This window comes from Lampris incognitus, chromosome 3, assembly GCF_029633865.1.
Source record: "Lampris incognitus isolate fLamInc1 chromosome 3, fLamInc1.hap2, whole genome shotgun sequence".
Taxonomy (NCBI): Eukaryota; Metazoa; Chordata; class Actinopteri; order Lampriformes; family Lampridae; genus Lampris; species Lampris incognitus.
Genome location: NC_079213.1, coordinates 91,625,110 through 91,643,994, shown reverse-complemented (window position 1 = coordinate 91,643,994; position 18,885 = coordinate 91,625,110).

Here is an 18,885-nt window from a genome sequence, read left to right as displayed (position 1 = left end):
AGGCTGAACCCTCCAGGGTCTCATTCAACAGGTGTCGCTCCTGACAAAATGTCCCCTGAGCAAGTCACCCTGAACTCCTGCGGTGTCAGAATCATTGTTATTCTCCGGATAGCATTGTTAGAAAGAAAAAAAAAAGCCTGCCTGAAATGTGAATCACTGAGACAGAGACAAGAGTGTCAACAAACTGTGTTCAGATGTGATGCTAAAAAACCGAGAAATGCAGGTGGGCCATTACAATGAAACATCACAATGATTTGGAGCAATTATGTTTGATTGCCCTTCCCCTTTTCTCTGATGCCACACAGTCACATTAATCAGCGCGCTGGCTCCAAACTTTCCTAGTGCCTACCATTACAGTGATTGTATGAGAGACACGGCCTCCTTATCGGGTTTGATTTTACTCTGTTTTGTCTAAGCCAAAGAGGATGTGTTGTTAGTAAGCATGCTTCAGGAGATGAACCGTAAGATCATAAGTAAGAAAGGGTTGTCTTTGTTAACCTTTGGCCGTTGTAGATTCATCTACAAGGCATCCATGTCCGTCGTGCCTTTATGCGAATGCAGTTCCCAGTACCATTTGGCGTAAATCAGCGACGGTTGACTGAGTTGATTGAGCTGTGCGGTGCAGGCGTTTTATAAAGTGTCCGGGGGCTGGACATTAGAGAGGCTGCTCTCTAACTGGAAGAAGGCAGACTCACATCCCTGCAGTCAACAATGTTTTTTCATCAACAGCCATGTGTTTCGAGGAACTGTCCCTGAAGACACTATATGTCCCATTTTCTCACTCAGTCAGAGTCAGTCTGGCTCAGGGTATCGGCTAAATGCCCAAAACATAAAAAATGAAGTAATAGCAAAATAGTCAAGGTGATGAAATAATGTGTCCACTCACATTATGCATACATGAGTGGAGGGCTGTCCACGCTGCAGGCTGACATGCCAATAAAAAACCCGAACCTGCAGACCTTGCTGATTACAATTTGTGTGGTTTCTGTTTTACAATCTCTGTTTTTAACTGACATTTTCCCCCTTTTTTCTGCCCAATTACCCCACTCCTCTGAGCCATCCCAGTCGCTGCTCCACCCCCTCTGCCGATCCGAGGAGGGCTGCACACTATCACATGCCTCCGATACATTGTGGAGTTGCCCGGCCGCTTCTTTTCACCTAACAGTGAGGAGTTTCGCCAGGGAAGCATAGCGCATGGGAGGATCACCCCAGCAAACATGCCTCTTTGGGGCCCATGTGGGGCCACTGCGGGCAGGAACAGAGGGCCCACTGTGGGCCCCGTTACCAGCATGAAATGCGGGGCACGTGTGGGGCCCACACTAAAGGCCCCTGCTTGGGCCCCAGTGGGCAGCCCACACTCAACCCAGAGTGTGGACTGAGTGTGGGCTGCCCACACTAAGCAGAGTGGGCCCGCAGTATACCCATAGTATGCCCACACTTTGGACTGGGAGCAGTGGTCCCACACGGGCCCATAGTGCCCCATGTGTACCTGGTATGCTAGTGACATTTATTGACAGCCAGCTCAAACAAAAAAATGAAGAAAATATAAATTATACGAAGAAAAAATTTATTGAAAATTGGAAACAATTGGAATTGAAAAACAAAACTATATACCAAATTAAATGCTTCTATAAAACAGAACAACAAACATAGAACCACATTTGAACACAATAAGAACATTCAATCTAAAAAAAAACAAACATTAAATCTATTTATTTTTTGCTCCTTCTGCTCCTTCCTCCGTCTCTATCCCTGGCATTTCTGAGGCACATTTTGATGGCAGCTTCCACATCGGGTGCTGTGGCCCGGCTGCTTTTTGTCACAGCATCTGAAGAAAACAACAATTGAAATGTAAGTGTACAGTATGAGTTAGCCACAGGTGGAGCACTTAATCTAGTCTGGGATTCCAGTCACCTGTTGGGGTAGAGGCAAATCTCGAACAGAGATGTCTCGAAACCTGGGCAAGTAAAGCCAAAATTATCTGTATGTGACCGTGTTTTTTTATTTAGGTAAATTGACACTTTGATTGTTCCGTGGACTCAGGTGGGGCAAAATTCAAATTAAACTACCCAAATCCAACTTCTTGGAGTATTTAAAGTAATGAGGATTGGCACCACCTCGTGACCAAGCCCAAACTGAACCAGGGCTATAGGCTGTATTTACTTGTGTACTGCTAGAGTGATGGAGTGTGTCAAGTTTATTACTGCACACATGCACAACATGTCAGATGTATTGCAGACTATATGAGACTACAATAAGCTGCTGTGTGTGTATGTTCGCTAAATTTCTGATGGTTCAAAATTATTAAAATTGTAAAGTATTATGAATAATAGTTAATCTGTAATTAAGTTGGTTAAAAAAACAGCATGAGCTGCTCTATTGGAACATTTAAGGGACAAAAAGTAACAAAAAAACTAGTGTTCTTTCTCTTAACTATAATATGAAACAGCTGCGGCAAACCAAAAAGTTGAGACGGTACTTGTCTTGTTGGATGGGCAGTTTTAGTTAAGTATGGGATGGACCGGTTATACCTTGGACAACTTGTTTATATTTTACTGTCATTTTTGCAGAGGCCTGACTATATGCAGCATTGGGCATGGGCGGTAAATAAAAAGTTGGATTACCGCTTACCCTAAAGCAGTTGTAACTTGTAATCTTAAAACGTTTTAATTGTACTGTGAACAGGGGGTTGACCTCAATGGTCAAAACTGCTGTGGGCCCCCTGTGGGCTGACCCACAGGGGGCCCATATGGGCTTACTGTGGGCAAGACCACAGTGGGATGCCCACAGAAAACCCTCATGGGGGCCTCAAAGGGCAAAACTGCTGTGGGCCCCGCATGAGCTGACCTACATGGGGCCCATATGGGCTTACTGTGGGCAACAGCACAGTTGGGCTTGCCCACAATAAGCCCACATATGGGCCTCAAAGGGCAAAACTATTGTGGGCCCCGCATGGGCTAACCACATGGGGCCCATGTGGGATTAGTGCGGGTTTGCCCCTGCCCATGTTGCCCCACAGTAAACCCACAGTGGGCCCGCACGGGCATGTTTGCTGGGACGTCACGTCACCCCCCCCCCCCGAAAAGGCACCCCGACCGACCAGAGGAGGCGCTAGTGCAGCGACCAGGACACATACCCACATCCGGCTTCCCACCCGCAGACACGGCCAATTGTGTTTGTGGGGACGCCCGACCAAGCCGGAGGTAAAACGAGGATTCGCACCGGAGATCCCGTGTTGGTAGGCAACAGAATCACCACGCTACCCGGACAATCTTGTGCATCAAAATCAGTGTTCACAAACTGATTAATTTTATTCACTTCTTTCAGTGTGTTAATGCACAGTACAAAACACATTTTGAGTGTTTAAGCAGTATTAAGTGTTAATCAGGAACCAAAATAACCCCTTCTCTGTGGTTATCACTCATTCAGAGAGAGTGAATTGGGGTCTTGTTTCAAGCCATGGCTGACCTTAAGCTTTAAATACTATTGAAGTCCTTTATGTTATGTCGATGAATGGATGATTGTCACATTTATGAAATGGATACGCACTTGATTCTGATTTCCTACATTGTTAATTATCTTTGTATAAAGCAGAGGGACAAGTAAAAAAAGTATTCTATTCTAGCTGATAATATGTCTCATTTGACATAATATTGGCATGTAAATGACAGCTGAGATGACTTGAAAAGTATTTCAATAATTCATGGGAAAGTGGAGCAAATTGTTATGCAGACTCTCGTTAAAAAAAGGAGACTAAAGTAAGCTAATCTACAGCCAATGTGGGTCCATTTTCAGAGAATAATTGTTGACACAGCTGAAGCACCAATAACAGGCATGATTCATCACTGTCATGGCATCATTGCTGCCATAATTTCACTGAACATAGGTCATCAAAACAAGCCCTTGCACACTTGAAATCATTCATCTTTCCTCTGTCTCTGTTTCATCTGCTAATTTAAAGTGAGGGGAATGACGTTATTATTACTTTGGGAGCATTAGCAGGCTCCTGGACAATAAGATCCCATTTATACCTGGCATTAGCACACCATTTGTGTATAGATACCTTATCTGGATAGGTAAAATCATATAGGCTACTAATGCAATGTGTCAATAGACAGATTTTTTATCCATCAACCCACTCGTTTTCTTCACATAGTGTGAGTAAATAAATTACATTTGATCCAAACTGAAACAGCGCAGATGTGGCACTGAGTGTTTTCATAGACATTGGCATGAACAAGATTAAAATATCTTGCCCCCCCTTTAAATTAAAACTCCTTATAAAAAAAGCGAAAGACTTTAACATATTGTAACGTGCATGGATAAGTAGACACGTTGGTCCTGGACTAACGGGTCGGACCCTTTAGTCGACTGGTTAACGTTGTCGCTTGCGGTGCAGGAGAAACGGGTTCGCGTCCCGGCTGTGGCGACGGTATCTCGGACTGTCCCCCGAATTTGCTACAATATTTTAAAATTACTGCTTCAATGTTGTTCATGTGATTTCTAGTATTTCTGGTTCTGTCTTAAATGGTTGGAACACATGGTCAACAGGGGGCGCTGTAGGTGTAAGGTATCGGTGACTGACGCCTGTCACTAGTAGAGTGAGACGTCAGACGCACGAATAAGACACAGACGCCAGGACTGATGTGTTTGTTTATGTTCCAAGAGGAATAAAAAGAAAAATTAATGTGCTACACAAGAACCAGCAATCGCGTCATTCTTAAAAGTGTAACACAAACAAGAACAGCATATGTAAATGGCAGGTGTAAATGCAAGGGTTGAGATTCGATTGTTCACTATGCACACAACATTTTCGGATACAGATGACATGATAGTACCAGGTATCAGGGACGACCGGTATAAATGGGCTGACAGGGCTAAGCCCTCCCTGTCTTTTAGAATAAAGATGAGAAAATTATTGTTAAAAAAACCTTAAAACAGATTATTTTAAATTTTGGTGAAACCTAAGAGCAGCAACATCACCAAATCGTCACAAGAAAAACACAACATAGCTCTAAATGGGCTAATTTCTTACAGCCCAAACACAATTGTATCAGCTTCCATTCATCTTCGTTTTACGTGAGTGACAGGTGTCTTGGTACGACCCCTTGATTTGCTGATCATTTGGGCTAAATTCAATCAGCCCACAGGCCACTGACTTTTGACCAGTGACAGCACAGGCAGTGCATACAGCGAAGCGCTACGTGTGTGAGAGTGGGAGGGGAGAAACGTGAGCGACTGTGGCAATGGCAGCCGGGGGCGTTATCATGAACGAGGTGGATTATTTACTTTCTCATCCATTTTCTTCAATGTCTTTGGAGGAAAAATTGGAAGTGTAGAGACTGGGGGCACATCGTCCAAACGATGTCCAAATAACACAAAAAGACTAACGACAAAACCGTAAGTTTTGTGTCAACGAAAGGACTGGCTAACGGCAAGTGCAGCTAATAATTCATTTCTCTGTTTCCCATGCTTGCTTTTTGGGGGAGACACGGCTTGGACCCAACAAGGAATTGTGGATTTGAAACATTTATCCGACAAAATTAGGAAACATGAATGCAGCACAAGTCACATTGGAAATAGCGTAAATCTATCAATGATGGGTAAAGTTAACATCGCCTGTCATCTTCATGAGGGCCACCGCATTTCTATACAGAGACACAACGAGCTGGTAAAGAAACACAGACATTCATTATCACGGACTGTGGACTGTATTAAATGTTGTGGGGCACGTGAGCTAGCTCTGCGGGGGTCCGACGAATCTCCGACTTCACTCCAGCGGGGCGTGTTTCTGGACCTCGTTGACCAGTTCTCTTTTTTGGATAGCCAGTTAGCCGATCACCTGTCAAACACACACAGGTTTCCAAGTACACGTCTAGGACAAGTCAAAATGAGTTGTTTGATTGTGTGTTAGCTGTTTATGGACAAATTGGCTGATGAAATATCGCAGGCACCACTTTGCGGCTGTGCAAGCTGATGAGAAAACCAACGTGGCATGTGTAGGCCAGTGCGTGACTGTGCTCAGGGAACAATCTGAGAACAATCTTCAGAGCACTTTTTCTGAAACACTGAAATTAACACAAATAGCCACCACAACCCCCATGACATCTGCTGAGTCAGAGGTGTTTCAGTACACTTAAGAGGATCAAATCATTCCTCCGAAGTACTGTGGGACAGGATAGGCTGAACGCCCTGGCTATGCTGTCTACTGAGCGGGACTTCATCCAAAATAACCGGACTTCAATGACATGGTGATTAACCTGTTTGCATCCCAGAAAGGTCGTCGATGTGAGCTTCTCTTCAAATAAGGTAGGCCCAAGCCTATAGACCTCTTAAAAGACCACCAGACAAGTTTAGCTTTCCTGTCTACCTATTGCTTGTCTCTCTTCTATAATTACCGTTATTTTTGCTGGGCTTACCAAATTGTTTTGTTAGGGACATGTCTGACACAACGTGTTGCAAAACAGTTGTGATAAAACAGTTGCAGTATTTATTGGCAGTCGTTTCAGTTGGGACACTTTTTGTGGTGCATCCTAAGGTGAGCCCTTTTCTGACATTGTAGGCTACATGATTCTGCATTCTGTTCTATCATGTAGCATATCATTCCATCGTTCTTGCATATGATGTGCTTATTAAAAATGGCATGTGCTAATGTGCCCAGAGAAAAATAGTCAAATGGTGTGTGTGTATGTGTGTGCACACGCGTGTGTGAGATTTGTTGTTATCAGACCATTATACTTCTCTATATAGTGATGTTGTAGAGCACTTGGCACTTGCTATAACAAGGTATATAGTGTCGTTGCTCTAACTTGGTATCTCAGATGTTATGTTGCTGTTGCTGCAGTGTGAACTATAGATGGGTATGCTATATTTGTTAGCCCACCAACCCACTATCACCACCAGCCGTCACTGCCAGGTATAAAGGGGGTATAGTTGCTGAGTGGTTGAGTAATCGATCACTATGGGGATGGACAGTGTGCTCCAGAGCCGGCCCAAGGCATAAGCGAACTAAGCGGTCGCTTAGGGCCCCCGCGCCAGCAGGGGGCCCCCACGAGCGCTTGAAATGTCAAACATGACAGGTTGATAAATATATATGATAAATATATATGATAAATATATATGATATATATATATATATATACATACTATATATTTGTGTGTGTGATAAATCATATCAGTAGTAATCACCAAAAAACAAAAACTAAATATTTTGATATCGTGTTGTTAACGGACTGACAAATTAATGCTACTGGTTTAATCATTGGGATATTTTCTGAACCATTAGCATACCTTTGAACACCATAGTTTTCCAAAAAGTTTTTATTCATCTACACATTCTTTAATCTTTATTGTTATATTGTTAGATGTTAGAAGTTCCTCTGTTCATTATATGTCATTATTTAAGTTTCTGTTTAATTTATTTAATATTGTCTGTTTTTGCATTTGCATTTTATGTAAGAAAATAATTTATTTCTTTGTTACTGTTCTGCATTTTTGCACAGTTCAAAAGCAATTAAAATAGTTAACTTGTTCAGTAAATGCATTGTCTGCTAGTTTATTTTAAGACTTTCCAGCACAGTAGTAAGTCATGACAACGGTATGGTAACGATCAAGCATTGACATAATATTGTCGGTGGTGGGAGGTGGGTTTTGCGTAGGGGGGCGGGCAAATCAAATTCTGCTGAGGGCCCCATAAAGCCTTGGGCCGGCTCTGGTGTGCTCAGTTGATTGGCGGTTGGGGTTTTTTTTTCTTCCCTCTTTTCCTCCCCTATTGTATCCGGCCAATTACCCCACTCTTCCGAGCGGTGCCGGTCGCTACTCCACCCCCTCTGCTGATCCGGAGAGGGCTGCAGACTACCACATGCCTCCTCCGATACATGTGGAGTCGCCAGCTGCTTCTTTTCACCTGACAATGAGGAGTTTCACCAGGGTGACGTAGAGCGTGGGAGGCTCACACTATTCCCCCCAGTCACCCCCCCCCCCGAACAGGCGCTCAGGCCGACCAGAGGAGGCGCTCCCCGTGTTGTTAGGCAACGGAATAGACCGCTGCGCTGCCCAGACGCCCAGCGTTTGGATAAATAATTTCGCAGATTTGATCATCTTGTTTGGTATTTTGTGACAGGACATCACGGTATATGTTATGGTAAAGCTTTAGTGGTTTATGTTAGTGAATTTCTTTTAGAAGTAGGCGCACACCATAATGGACTGTCACTGTATAGACCTTTTAAACTAAACACCCACATCGAAGAGCAGGCTGGTCATTACTAATGATGATTTTTTTCCCCCTAAGAGATGTACACAGGAACAGTTTTTTTCATTTATTTATTTTGCTTTTAATGATATTTTATTTATTTATTTAATGATAGTATTGTTATAATTATTAGTATTGTTATTGTGACTACTGCTTTTGCTTTATTTAATCTAGTCTTTATTTTCATTCCATGTATACACCGATCAACCAAAACATTAAATCCATCTGACTAATTATTGTCTTGGTCCCCTCATGCCACCAAAACAGCTCTGACCTATCGAGGCATAGAGTCCGCACGACCTCTGAAGATGACCTCTGGTATCTGGTGCCAAGAGTTTCACTGCAGATCCTTTAAGTCCTGTAAGTTGCGAGGTGGGGCCTCCATGGATCGGACTTGTTTTTCCAGCACATCCCACAGATGCTTGATCAGTTGAGATCTGGGGAATTTGGAGGCCAAGGCAACACCTTGGACTCTTTGTCATGTTCCTCAAACCATTCCTGAATGATTTTTGCAGTGTGGCAGGGTGCATTATCCTGCTGAAAGAGGCAACTGCCATCAGCGTATACTGCTGCCATGAAGGGGTGTACCTAGTCTGCAACAATGTTTAGGTAGATGGTTTGTGTAAAAAATACCATCCACATGAATGCCAAGACCCAAGGTTTTCCTGCAGAACATTGCCCAGAGCATCACACTGCCTCTGCCAGCTTGCCTTTTTCCCATAGTTAATCCTGGTGCTATCTCCACCCAAGGTAAACAACACACAGGCACCCGGTCATCCACGTGATTGAAAATAAATTGTGATTCATCAGTCCAGGCCACTTTCTTCCATTGCTCCATGGTCCTGTTCTGATGCTCGCGTGCCCATTGTAGGTGCTTTTGGCAGTGGACAGTGGTCATCAGAATCAGAATCAGGCACTCTGACCAGCCTGCAGCTACACAGCAAGCTGCGATGCACTGTGTGCTCTGACACCTGTCTATCATAGCCAGCATTAACTTTTTCAGCAATTTGAGCTACAGTAGCTCTTCTGTGGGATCGGAAAGGATGGGCTAGCCTTCACTCCCCACACGCATCAATGAGCCTTGGGTGCCCACGACCCTGTTGCCAGTTCAGTGGTTGTCCTTCCTTGGACCACTTTTGGTAGGTACTGACCACTGCATACTGGGAACACCCCACAAGACCTGCCGTTTTGGAGATGCTCTGACCCAGTCGTCTAGCCATCACAATTTGGCCCTTGTTAAAGTCACTCAGGTCCTTATGCTTACCCATTTTTTCTGCTTCCAACACATCAGCTTCAAGAACTGACTGTTCTCTTGCTCCCCAATATATCCCACCCCTTGACAGGTGCCATTGTAATGATATAATCAATGCTATTCAATTACCGTTCAGTGGTTTTAATGTTTTGGTTGATCGGTGTATATTCATCAATTACTTTTTGCAACAAATTCTTATTTAACTAACCTTTAGACATTTTCTAACCAAGAGTTGCTTATCCATAACAATTTACAATGTGCAAGACAGGGTTAAAATGTCTTGCAAAGTTGTGACTACCTATGTTCTCTAATTGTCGCACCACCTTTCCAACCAGTTTCACAACTGACCATAGTGTGCTTGTTAGTGAGCTGGAGACATATGTGACCATCCGTTGGTCAAAAGAGTTGTGTAGGGGTTGTCAGATATATGCCATTCTCCTCTTTGTTCCTACATATATGGCTTTTCTGCCTGTTTCCGTAATTACAAACCATCACAAGCCGTTTCTGTCTTCATCTATGCCTCATCTCTCTCTCTCTCCCTCTCTCTCTCTCCGTGTCCTCAACCTTGATCCAGCCCCAGAAAAAAATAAAAACAAAACATGTTTTAATGTGGGTTTACTCTCATGCTGAGAATACAACAAGATAGTCCCATTTCATTAAGTACATGCTATTGCTGCAGACCTTAAATACTTTTCCACTGTGTAATAATAATAATAATAATAATTATATATATATATATACACTCACTGGCCACTTTATTAGGTACACCTTGTTAGTACCGGGTTGGACCCCCTTTTGCCTTCAGAACTGCCTTAATCCTTCGTGGCATAGATTCAACAAAGTACTGGAAACATTCCTCAGAGAGTTTGGTCCATATTGACATTACAGCATCACGCAGTTGCTGCAGATTTGTCGGCTGCACATCCATGATGCGAATCTCCCGGTCCACCACATCCCAAAGGTGCTCTATTGGATTGAGATCTGGTGACTGTGGAGGCCATTTGAGTACAGTGAACTCATTGTCATGTTCAAGAAACCAGTCTGAGATGATTCGAGCTTTATGACATGGCGCGTTATCCTGCTGGAAGTAGCCATCAGAAGATGGGAACACTGTGGTCATAAAGGGATGGACATGGTCAGCAACAATACTCAGGTAGGCTGTGGCATTGACACGATGCTCAATTGGTACTAAGGGGCCCAAAGTGTGCCAAGAAAATATCCACCACACCATTACACCACCACCACCAGCCTGAAGCGTTGATACAAGGCAGGATGGATCCATGCTTTCATGTTGTTGACGCCAAATTCTGACCCTACCATCTGAATGTCGCAGCAGAAATCGAGACTCATCAGACCAGGCAACGTTTTTCCAATCTTCTATTGTCCAATTTTGGTGAGCCTGTGCGAATTGTAGCCTCAGTTTCCTGTTCTTAGCTGACAGGAGTGGCACCCGGTGTGGTCTTCTGCTGCTGTAGCCCATCTGCCTCAAGGTTCGACGTGTTGTGCGTTCAGAGATGCTCTTCTGCATACCTCGGTTGTAATGAGTGGTTATTTGAGTTACTGTTGCCTTTCTATCAGCTCGAACCAGTCTGGCCATTCTCCTCTGACCTCTGGCATCAACAAGGCATTTTCGCCCACAGAACTGCCGCTCACTGGATATTTTCTCTTTTTCGGACCATTCTCTGTAAACCCCAGAGATGGTTGTGCGTGAAAATCCCAGTAGATCAGCAGTTTCTGAAATACTCGGACCAGCCCGTCTGGCACCAACAACCGTGCCACGTTCAAAGTCACTTAAATCACCTTTCTTCCCCATTCTGATGCTCGGTTTGAACTGCAGCAGATCGTCTTGACCATGTCTACATGCCTAAATGCATTGAGTTGCTGCCATGTGATTGGCTAATTAGAAATTTGCGTTAACGAGCAGTTGGACAGGTGTGCCTAATAAAGTGGCCGGTGAGTGTGTATATACACTACCGTTCAAAAGTTTGGAGTCACATTGAAATGTCCATATTTTTGAAGGAAAAGCACTGTACTTTTCAATGAAGATAACTTTAAACTAGTCTTAACTTTAAAGAAATACACTCTATACATTGCTAATGTGGTAAATGACTATTCTAGCTGCAAATGTCTGGTTTTTGGTGCAATATCTACATAGGTGTATAGAGGCCCATTTCAAGCAACTATCACTCCAGTGTTCTAATGGTACAATGTGTTTGCTCATTGGCTCAGAAGGCTAATTTATGATTAGAAAACCCTTGTGCAATCATGTTCACACATCTGAAAACAGTTTAGCTCGTTACAGAAGCTATAAAACTGACCTTCCTTTGAGCAGATTGAGTTTCTGGAGCATCACATTTGTGGGGTCAATTAAACGCTCAAAATGGGCAGAAAAAGAGAACTTTCATCTGAAACTCGACAGTCTATTCTTGTTCTTAGAAATGAAGGCTATTCCATGCGAGAAATTGCTAAGAAATTGAAGATTTCCTACACCGGTGTGTACTACTCCCTTCAGAGGACAGCACAAACAGGCTCTAACCAGAGTAGAAAAAGAAGTGGGAGGCCGCGTTGCACAACTGAGCAAGAAGATAAGTACATTAGAGTCTCTAGTTTGAGAAACAGACGCCTCACAGGTCCCCAACTGGCATCTTCATTAAATAGTACCCGCAAAACACCAGTGTCAACATCTACAGTGAAGAGGCGGCTGCGGGATTCTGGGCTTCAGGGCAGAGTGGCAAAGAAAAAGCCATATCTGAGACTGACCAATAAAAGAAAAAGATTAAGATGGGCAAAAGAACACAGACATTGGACAGAGGAAGACTGGAAAAAAGTGTTGTGGACGGATGAATCCAAGTTTGAGGTGTTTGGATCACAAAGAAGAACGTTTGTGAGACGCAGAACAAATGAAAAGATGCTGGAAGAATGCCTGACGCCATCTGTTAAGCATGGTGGAGGTAATGTGATGGTCTGGGGTTGCTTTGGTGCTGGTAAGGTGGGAGATTTGTACAGGGTAAAAGGGATTCTGAATAAGGAAGGCTATCACTCCATTTTGCAACGCCATGCCATACCCAGTGGACAGCGCTTGATTGGAGCCAATTTCATCCTACAACAGGACAATGACCCTAAACACACCTCCAAATTGTGCAAGAACTATTTAGAGCAGAAGCAGGCAGCTGGTATTCTATCGGTAATGGAGTGGCCAGCGCAGTCACCAGATCTGAACCCCATTGAGCTGTTGTGGGAGCAGCTTGACCGTATGGTACGCAAGAAGTGCCCATCCAACCAATCCAACTTGTGGGAGCTGCTTCTGGAAGCGTGGGGTGCAATTTCTCCAGATTACCTCAACAAATTAACAGCTAGAATGCCAAAGGTCTGCAATGCTGTAATTGCTGCAAATGGAGGATTCTTTGACGAAAGCAAAGTTTGATGTAAAAAAAATCTTATTTCAAATACAAATCATTATTTCTAACCTTGTCAATGTCTTGACTCTATTTTCTATTCATTTCACAACATATGGTGGTGAATAAGTGTGACTTTTCATGGAAAACACAAAATTGTTTGGGTGACCCCAAACTTTTGAACGGTAGTGTATATATATATATATGTGAAGGTCCTGGGTTCGAGCTCCGAGGTAGTCCAGCCTTGGTGGGTCATCCCGAGTCGTCCTCTGTGTGGAGTTTGCATTTTCTCCCCGTGTCTGCGTGGGTTTCCTTCGGGTGCTCCGGTTTCCTCCCACAGTTCAAAGACATGCAGGTCAGGTGAATCGGCCATACTAAATTGTCTGTATTTGTGTTTGTGTGTGTTTGTGGGCCCTGTGATGGCCTGGCGGCCTGTCCAGAGTGTCTCCCCGCCTGACACCCAATGACTGCTGGGATAGGCTCCAGCATACCCACGACCCTGAGAGCAGGATAAGCGGTTTGGATAATGGATGGATTGATATTTATAGCTATAGATACACACACACACACACACACACACACACACACACACACACACACACACACACACACACACACACACACACACACACACACACACACATACATGGTGGATAATAAAAGTCTACACACCCCTGTTAAACTACTACTGCTACTTTCAACTGCTCCCATTAGGGTTCGCCACAACGGATCATTCGTTTCCATCTCTTCCTGTCCTCTGCATCTTCCTCTGTCACATTATCCACCTGCATGTCTTCCCTTGCCACATCCATAAACCTCCTCTTTGGCCTTCCTCTTTTCCTCTTCCCTGGCAGCTCCATCTTCAGCATTATTCTCCCAATATACCCAGCATCTCTCCTCTACACATGTCCAAACCATCTCAATCTTGCCTCTCTTGCTTTGTGTCCAAACCATCCAACCTGAGCTGTCCCTCTAATATAATCATTCCTAATCTTGCCTTCTTCATCACCCCCAACGAGAATCTTAGCATCTTCAACTCTGCCACCTCCAGCTCTTTCTCCTTTCTTTTCATCAGTGCCACTGTCTCCAAACCATATAACATAGCTGGTTTCACAACCATCTTATAAACTTTCCCTTTAACTCTTGCTGGTACACTTCTGTCTCAAATCACTCCTGACATTCTTCTCCACCCACTCCACCCTACCTGCACTCTCTTCTTCACCTCTCTTCCACACTCGCTGTTACTTTGAACCATTGGCTCCAAGAATTTAAACTCATCCACCTTCATCAACTCTACTCCTTGCTTCCTCACCATTCTGCTGTCCTCCCTCTCATTCATGCATATGTATTCCATCTTGCTCTTTCTGACTTTCTTTCCTCTTCTCTCCGTTGCATTCTCTCTAGGCTCTCCTAAATTCAACAGATTACAATGCCATCTGCAAACAGCATAGTCCACGGATGCTGGTGCCTGATCTTGTCCGTCAACCTGTCCATCACCATTGCAAACAAGAAAGGACTCAGCCAATCCTAGATGTAGTCCCACTTCCACCTTGAACCCATCCATCATTCCTACTGCACAGCTCACCCCTGTCACACTGTTCTCATACATATTCTTCCCCATACAATACCACACCTCCTCACTTGACACCCTGTCATATGCTTTTTCTAAATCCACAAAGACACAATGTAACTCCTTCTGACCTTCTCTATACTTCTCAATCAACATTCTCAAAGTAAACATAGCATCTGTAGTGTTCTTTCCTGCCATGAAACCATACTGCTGGTTGCTAATCATCACCTCACCTCTTAACCTAGCTTCTACTACTCTCTCCTAAAGCTTCATGCTGTGGCCAATCAACTTTATACCTCTGTAGTTACTGCAGTTTTGCACATCACCCTTATTCTTGAAAATCGGTACCAGTATGTTTCTTCTCCACTCCTCAGACATCTTCTCACTTTCCAAGATTGTGTTAAACAATGTAGTTAAAAACTCCACTGCCATCTCTCCTAAACATCTCCATGCCTCCACAGATATGTCATCTAGACCAGCTGCCTTTCCATTCTTCATTCTCTTCATAGCTGCCCTCCCTTCCTCCTTGCTAATCCACCACACTTCTCAATTAAATATCCCCACATCATCCAACCTTCTCTCTCTTTAATTTTTTTCTTTCATCAGCCCCTCAAAGTACTCCTTCCACCTTCTCAACACACTCCCTCCATTTTTCAGCACATGTCCATCTCTATCCTTCATCACCCTAACCTGCTGCACATCTTCCCAGCTCAGTCCCTCTGTCTAATCAATCGGTACAAGTCCTTTTTTCCTTCCTTAGTGTCTAACCTGTCATACAACTCACCATGTGCCTTTTCTATTGCCTTTGCCACCTCTCTCTTCACTTTATACGACATCTCCTTGTACTCCTGTCTACTTTTTCATCTCTCTTACTATCCCATGTTTTCTTTGTCAACCTATTCCTCTGTATACTTTCCTGTGCTTCCTCATTCTACTACCAAGTCTCCTTGTCTTTCTTCCTCTGTCCAGATGACACCCCAAGTATGTTCCTAGCTGTCTCCCTCACTATTTCTACATTGGTTGCCCAACCATCCGGCAACTCTTCACTACCATCCAGTGCCTGTCTTAACTCTTACCTGAACTGCACACAACAGCTTTCCTTCTTCAGCTTCCAACATTTGATCTTCGGGTGTGCCTTCACTGTCTTCCTCTTCTTGATCTCCAAAGTCATCCTACAGACCACCATCCAATGCTTCCTAGCTACGTTCTCCCCGTCACCACCTTGCAGTCTCCAATCTCTTTCAGATCGCTTCTACTGCATAAGATATAGTCCACCTGTGTGGACCTTCCTCCACTCTTATATAACATGTCACACAAAGTGTGACTATTTATTTTATTGTATTCTTCTTTTTTTTGCAAGATATCAGAAAAAGAGTGGCTTCATATTAGTTCATAACATGCTGAACCAAAATTCATCAGTGGACCCCATTGACAACACATTCTTGGACAGATATGATCATCCATTCTCCGAACCGGTTATCCTGCTCTCAGGGTCGCGGGGATGCTGGAGCCTATCCCAGCAGTCATTGGGTGGCAGGTGGGGAGACACCCTGGAAAGGCCACCAGACTATCACACAGGGCTGACATACACACACACACAGACAGACACACATTCATACCTAGGGACAATTTAGTATAGCTGATTCACCTGACCTACATATCTTTGGACTGTGAGAGGAAACCGGGGCCCCTGGAAGACACCCATGCAGACACGGGGAAAACATGCAAACTCCACACAGGACGACCTGGGACGACCCCCAAGGTTGGACTACCCCGGGGCTCGAACCCAGGACCTTCTTGCTATGAGGCGATCGCACTAACCACTGTGCCACCATGCCACCCAGATATGATCAGTTTAAGCTATATAAAAGTGTGAGGTTTTCAAATTAACTCTCAACGGAATTAAATCAAAAACAATGTAATGGTGTTTGAAATATCTTTGAAATTATTTATTATGTTAAAAATTTTGCAAACTTTATATGAAACAAACTCAATCCAATTTGGATTAACCCTCTAAAACCCCATTCCAGTTGTTATTTGGATGAAAATTGAGACAAGTTCAGACATACCTTAAGGGAGCTTAAAAAACATATGTGAGATTTTTTTTTCTCACTGTAGTGCAGTTTAAGTTTTTAATATTTCTCAAACGCGTGCTTCTCATAGGTGTTGAGACATATAATGCAAAATGCATAAAGGCTGGTAAAATGCTATTTCATGACCCTTAGCACCTGATGTTACATTTTTGATATGTGACATTTAACAAGATTACACCTCAGCAACAACTGAATGCTTTACCGTCAGATTTGTACAGGATGCCTCTCACTAGCCATGCATTGAAATTAAGAAAAATCACATTTTTGCTCAGACAAAAATATTTGTCAATTGAGGGTGCACATCAAGTTTGTTTTTCTTCACAATTTGAGGCGTGTCCTGGCATTGACAAATCAAAATTACACTATTTTTTATACAACTTTATTATTCCTCATGGGGGAAATTCCTTCTCTGCATTTAACCCATCCTAGCTGTGTAGCTAAGAGCAGTGGGCAGGTGCTCTGTCCGGGACCAACTCCAGTTTGTCTTTCCATTGCCCCAGTCAGGAGCACAGACAGGAGTAACCCTAATATGCGTGTCTGTTTGATGGTGGGGGAAACCAGAGCACCCAGAGAAAACCCACCGTAGACATGGGGAGAACATGCAAACTCCACACGGGACGACCTGGGATGATCCCCAAGGTTGGACAACGCTGGGGTTCGAACCCAATACCTTCTTCCTGTGAGGCAACAGCACTAACCATGGGGCCACTGTGCTGCCCAATTTGACACCATAATGAGTAAAGATTTGTTCAAAAGTGCCATCACTACTGAATTAAATAATGAAAATATGCAAGCAGTTCACCAGGCGGCTAGAGTTGATGTATCAACATTTTAATGCTAGGTTTTTATAGGCTGAACAGACAAAAAAGCATGATGAACTTTAAAGTTGCATTTTAAAAAAAAATGTTTGTTCCTTGAAAAAACAACAATAAAGACATAACACAATACTAAAGTCTCATTCCGGCTTTGTTTCTTGGATTTATTGTATTATAACAAATAGATTAGCCCTTACAGGGTCTTTGAGAAATGTTAATTAGAAATAAAATCATGTTTCCTCATTTATTTATTTATTGAATTCAGCTTAGCTGTTTATTTATAGAGTGATCGAAGCTCATAAGTTTCTGAAAAGTCCAAAATCAACCAATTGCCCTACTGCTGTGCTACCGCAGGGGGAAAACAAAACTACAACATCCTTGTTGCTGTCTCCCATAATGCACTTCCAGATGCGACACACATGCATGACACACAGACCCTCTTCGTGGACACAATGTCCTCTCAGCTGGCTCACTGCCGCGATGCAGCTACTGAATGCCAACAGGAAAGGGAAGCTGTTGTTTATGAGCACCTGCACAGGCAACAAAAGGATTTAAAAAAAACTGTCTGAGAGAGGCAGATGGAAAAAAAACCCCCAGTAAATTAATACTCTAAAAGCCTTTTAGCGATATTGCCCTCCCACAGTGATCTGGTGGCGCGTGCACACACACACACACAACTTCCCTTCATTTAATTCCAGCTGAAATTTAATTTAGTCCAAGAGCTATTCATTTTGTTGAATGAATGCACACACCCCGCCATCAAACACCACTTCAGCACACATGCATATGTAACAGACACACACACACATACACATAACCTCATACATACACAGCCACAAAGCACATAGACAGATGACTCAGTTGTCACCTGGCATCTGTTAGATTCGTTTGTTGTTTATTTGATTGACTAACCATTGACCAACTTCCACCCCAGCCCCCACTGACCTCCACCCACCACCGTCAGCAATGGTGCTCCATACCTACACGCAGTCAGCTGTCCACACAGTCCAGTACAGCACAGGGATGTTGTGACAGGGTTGCTGTGCTGAGTCACCGGGCCATTTTGCTTAAGTGCACTTCTAGGAAGGGATGGGCTCGGCACCTCCTTTTCACCTGTCCCTTTGATTTATCCAGCTGTAATTTCCTTCATACCTTCTATACATCCTGTGAGAGACAGATGGAGCAGTAGGGTTACGGTGAAAGACAATTTATTACCTCATGAGGTTTCACCTCAAGGTTCTTCCAGTTTGCCCTTAGAATATGAAACATGAAATCTGTTGCTATCCAGAGAATACATTTTCTGATACACCAGAATGGCAGCCACTTTGGATTGACTGCTGGGTCTGACATGAAATGATAGTAAAATCACAGAAATATTAAGTCATTATGTAAAGTTACGCCACATTGAAACATTCCTGCAAAGTCACCAGCAAAGAAAAAATAAATTTTCTAAACAAAATTTTACAGTTTGATTTTTTTTTTTTTTAGATCAGGGCTTTTTTTTTCAGA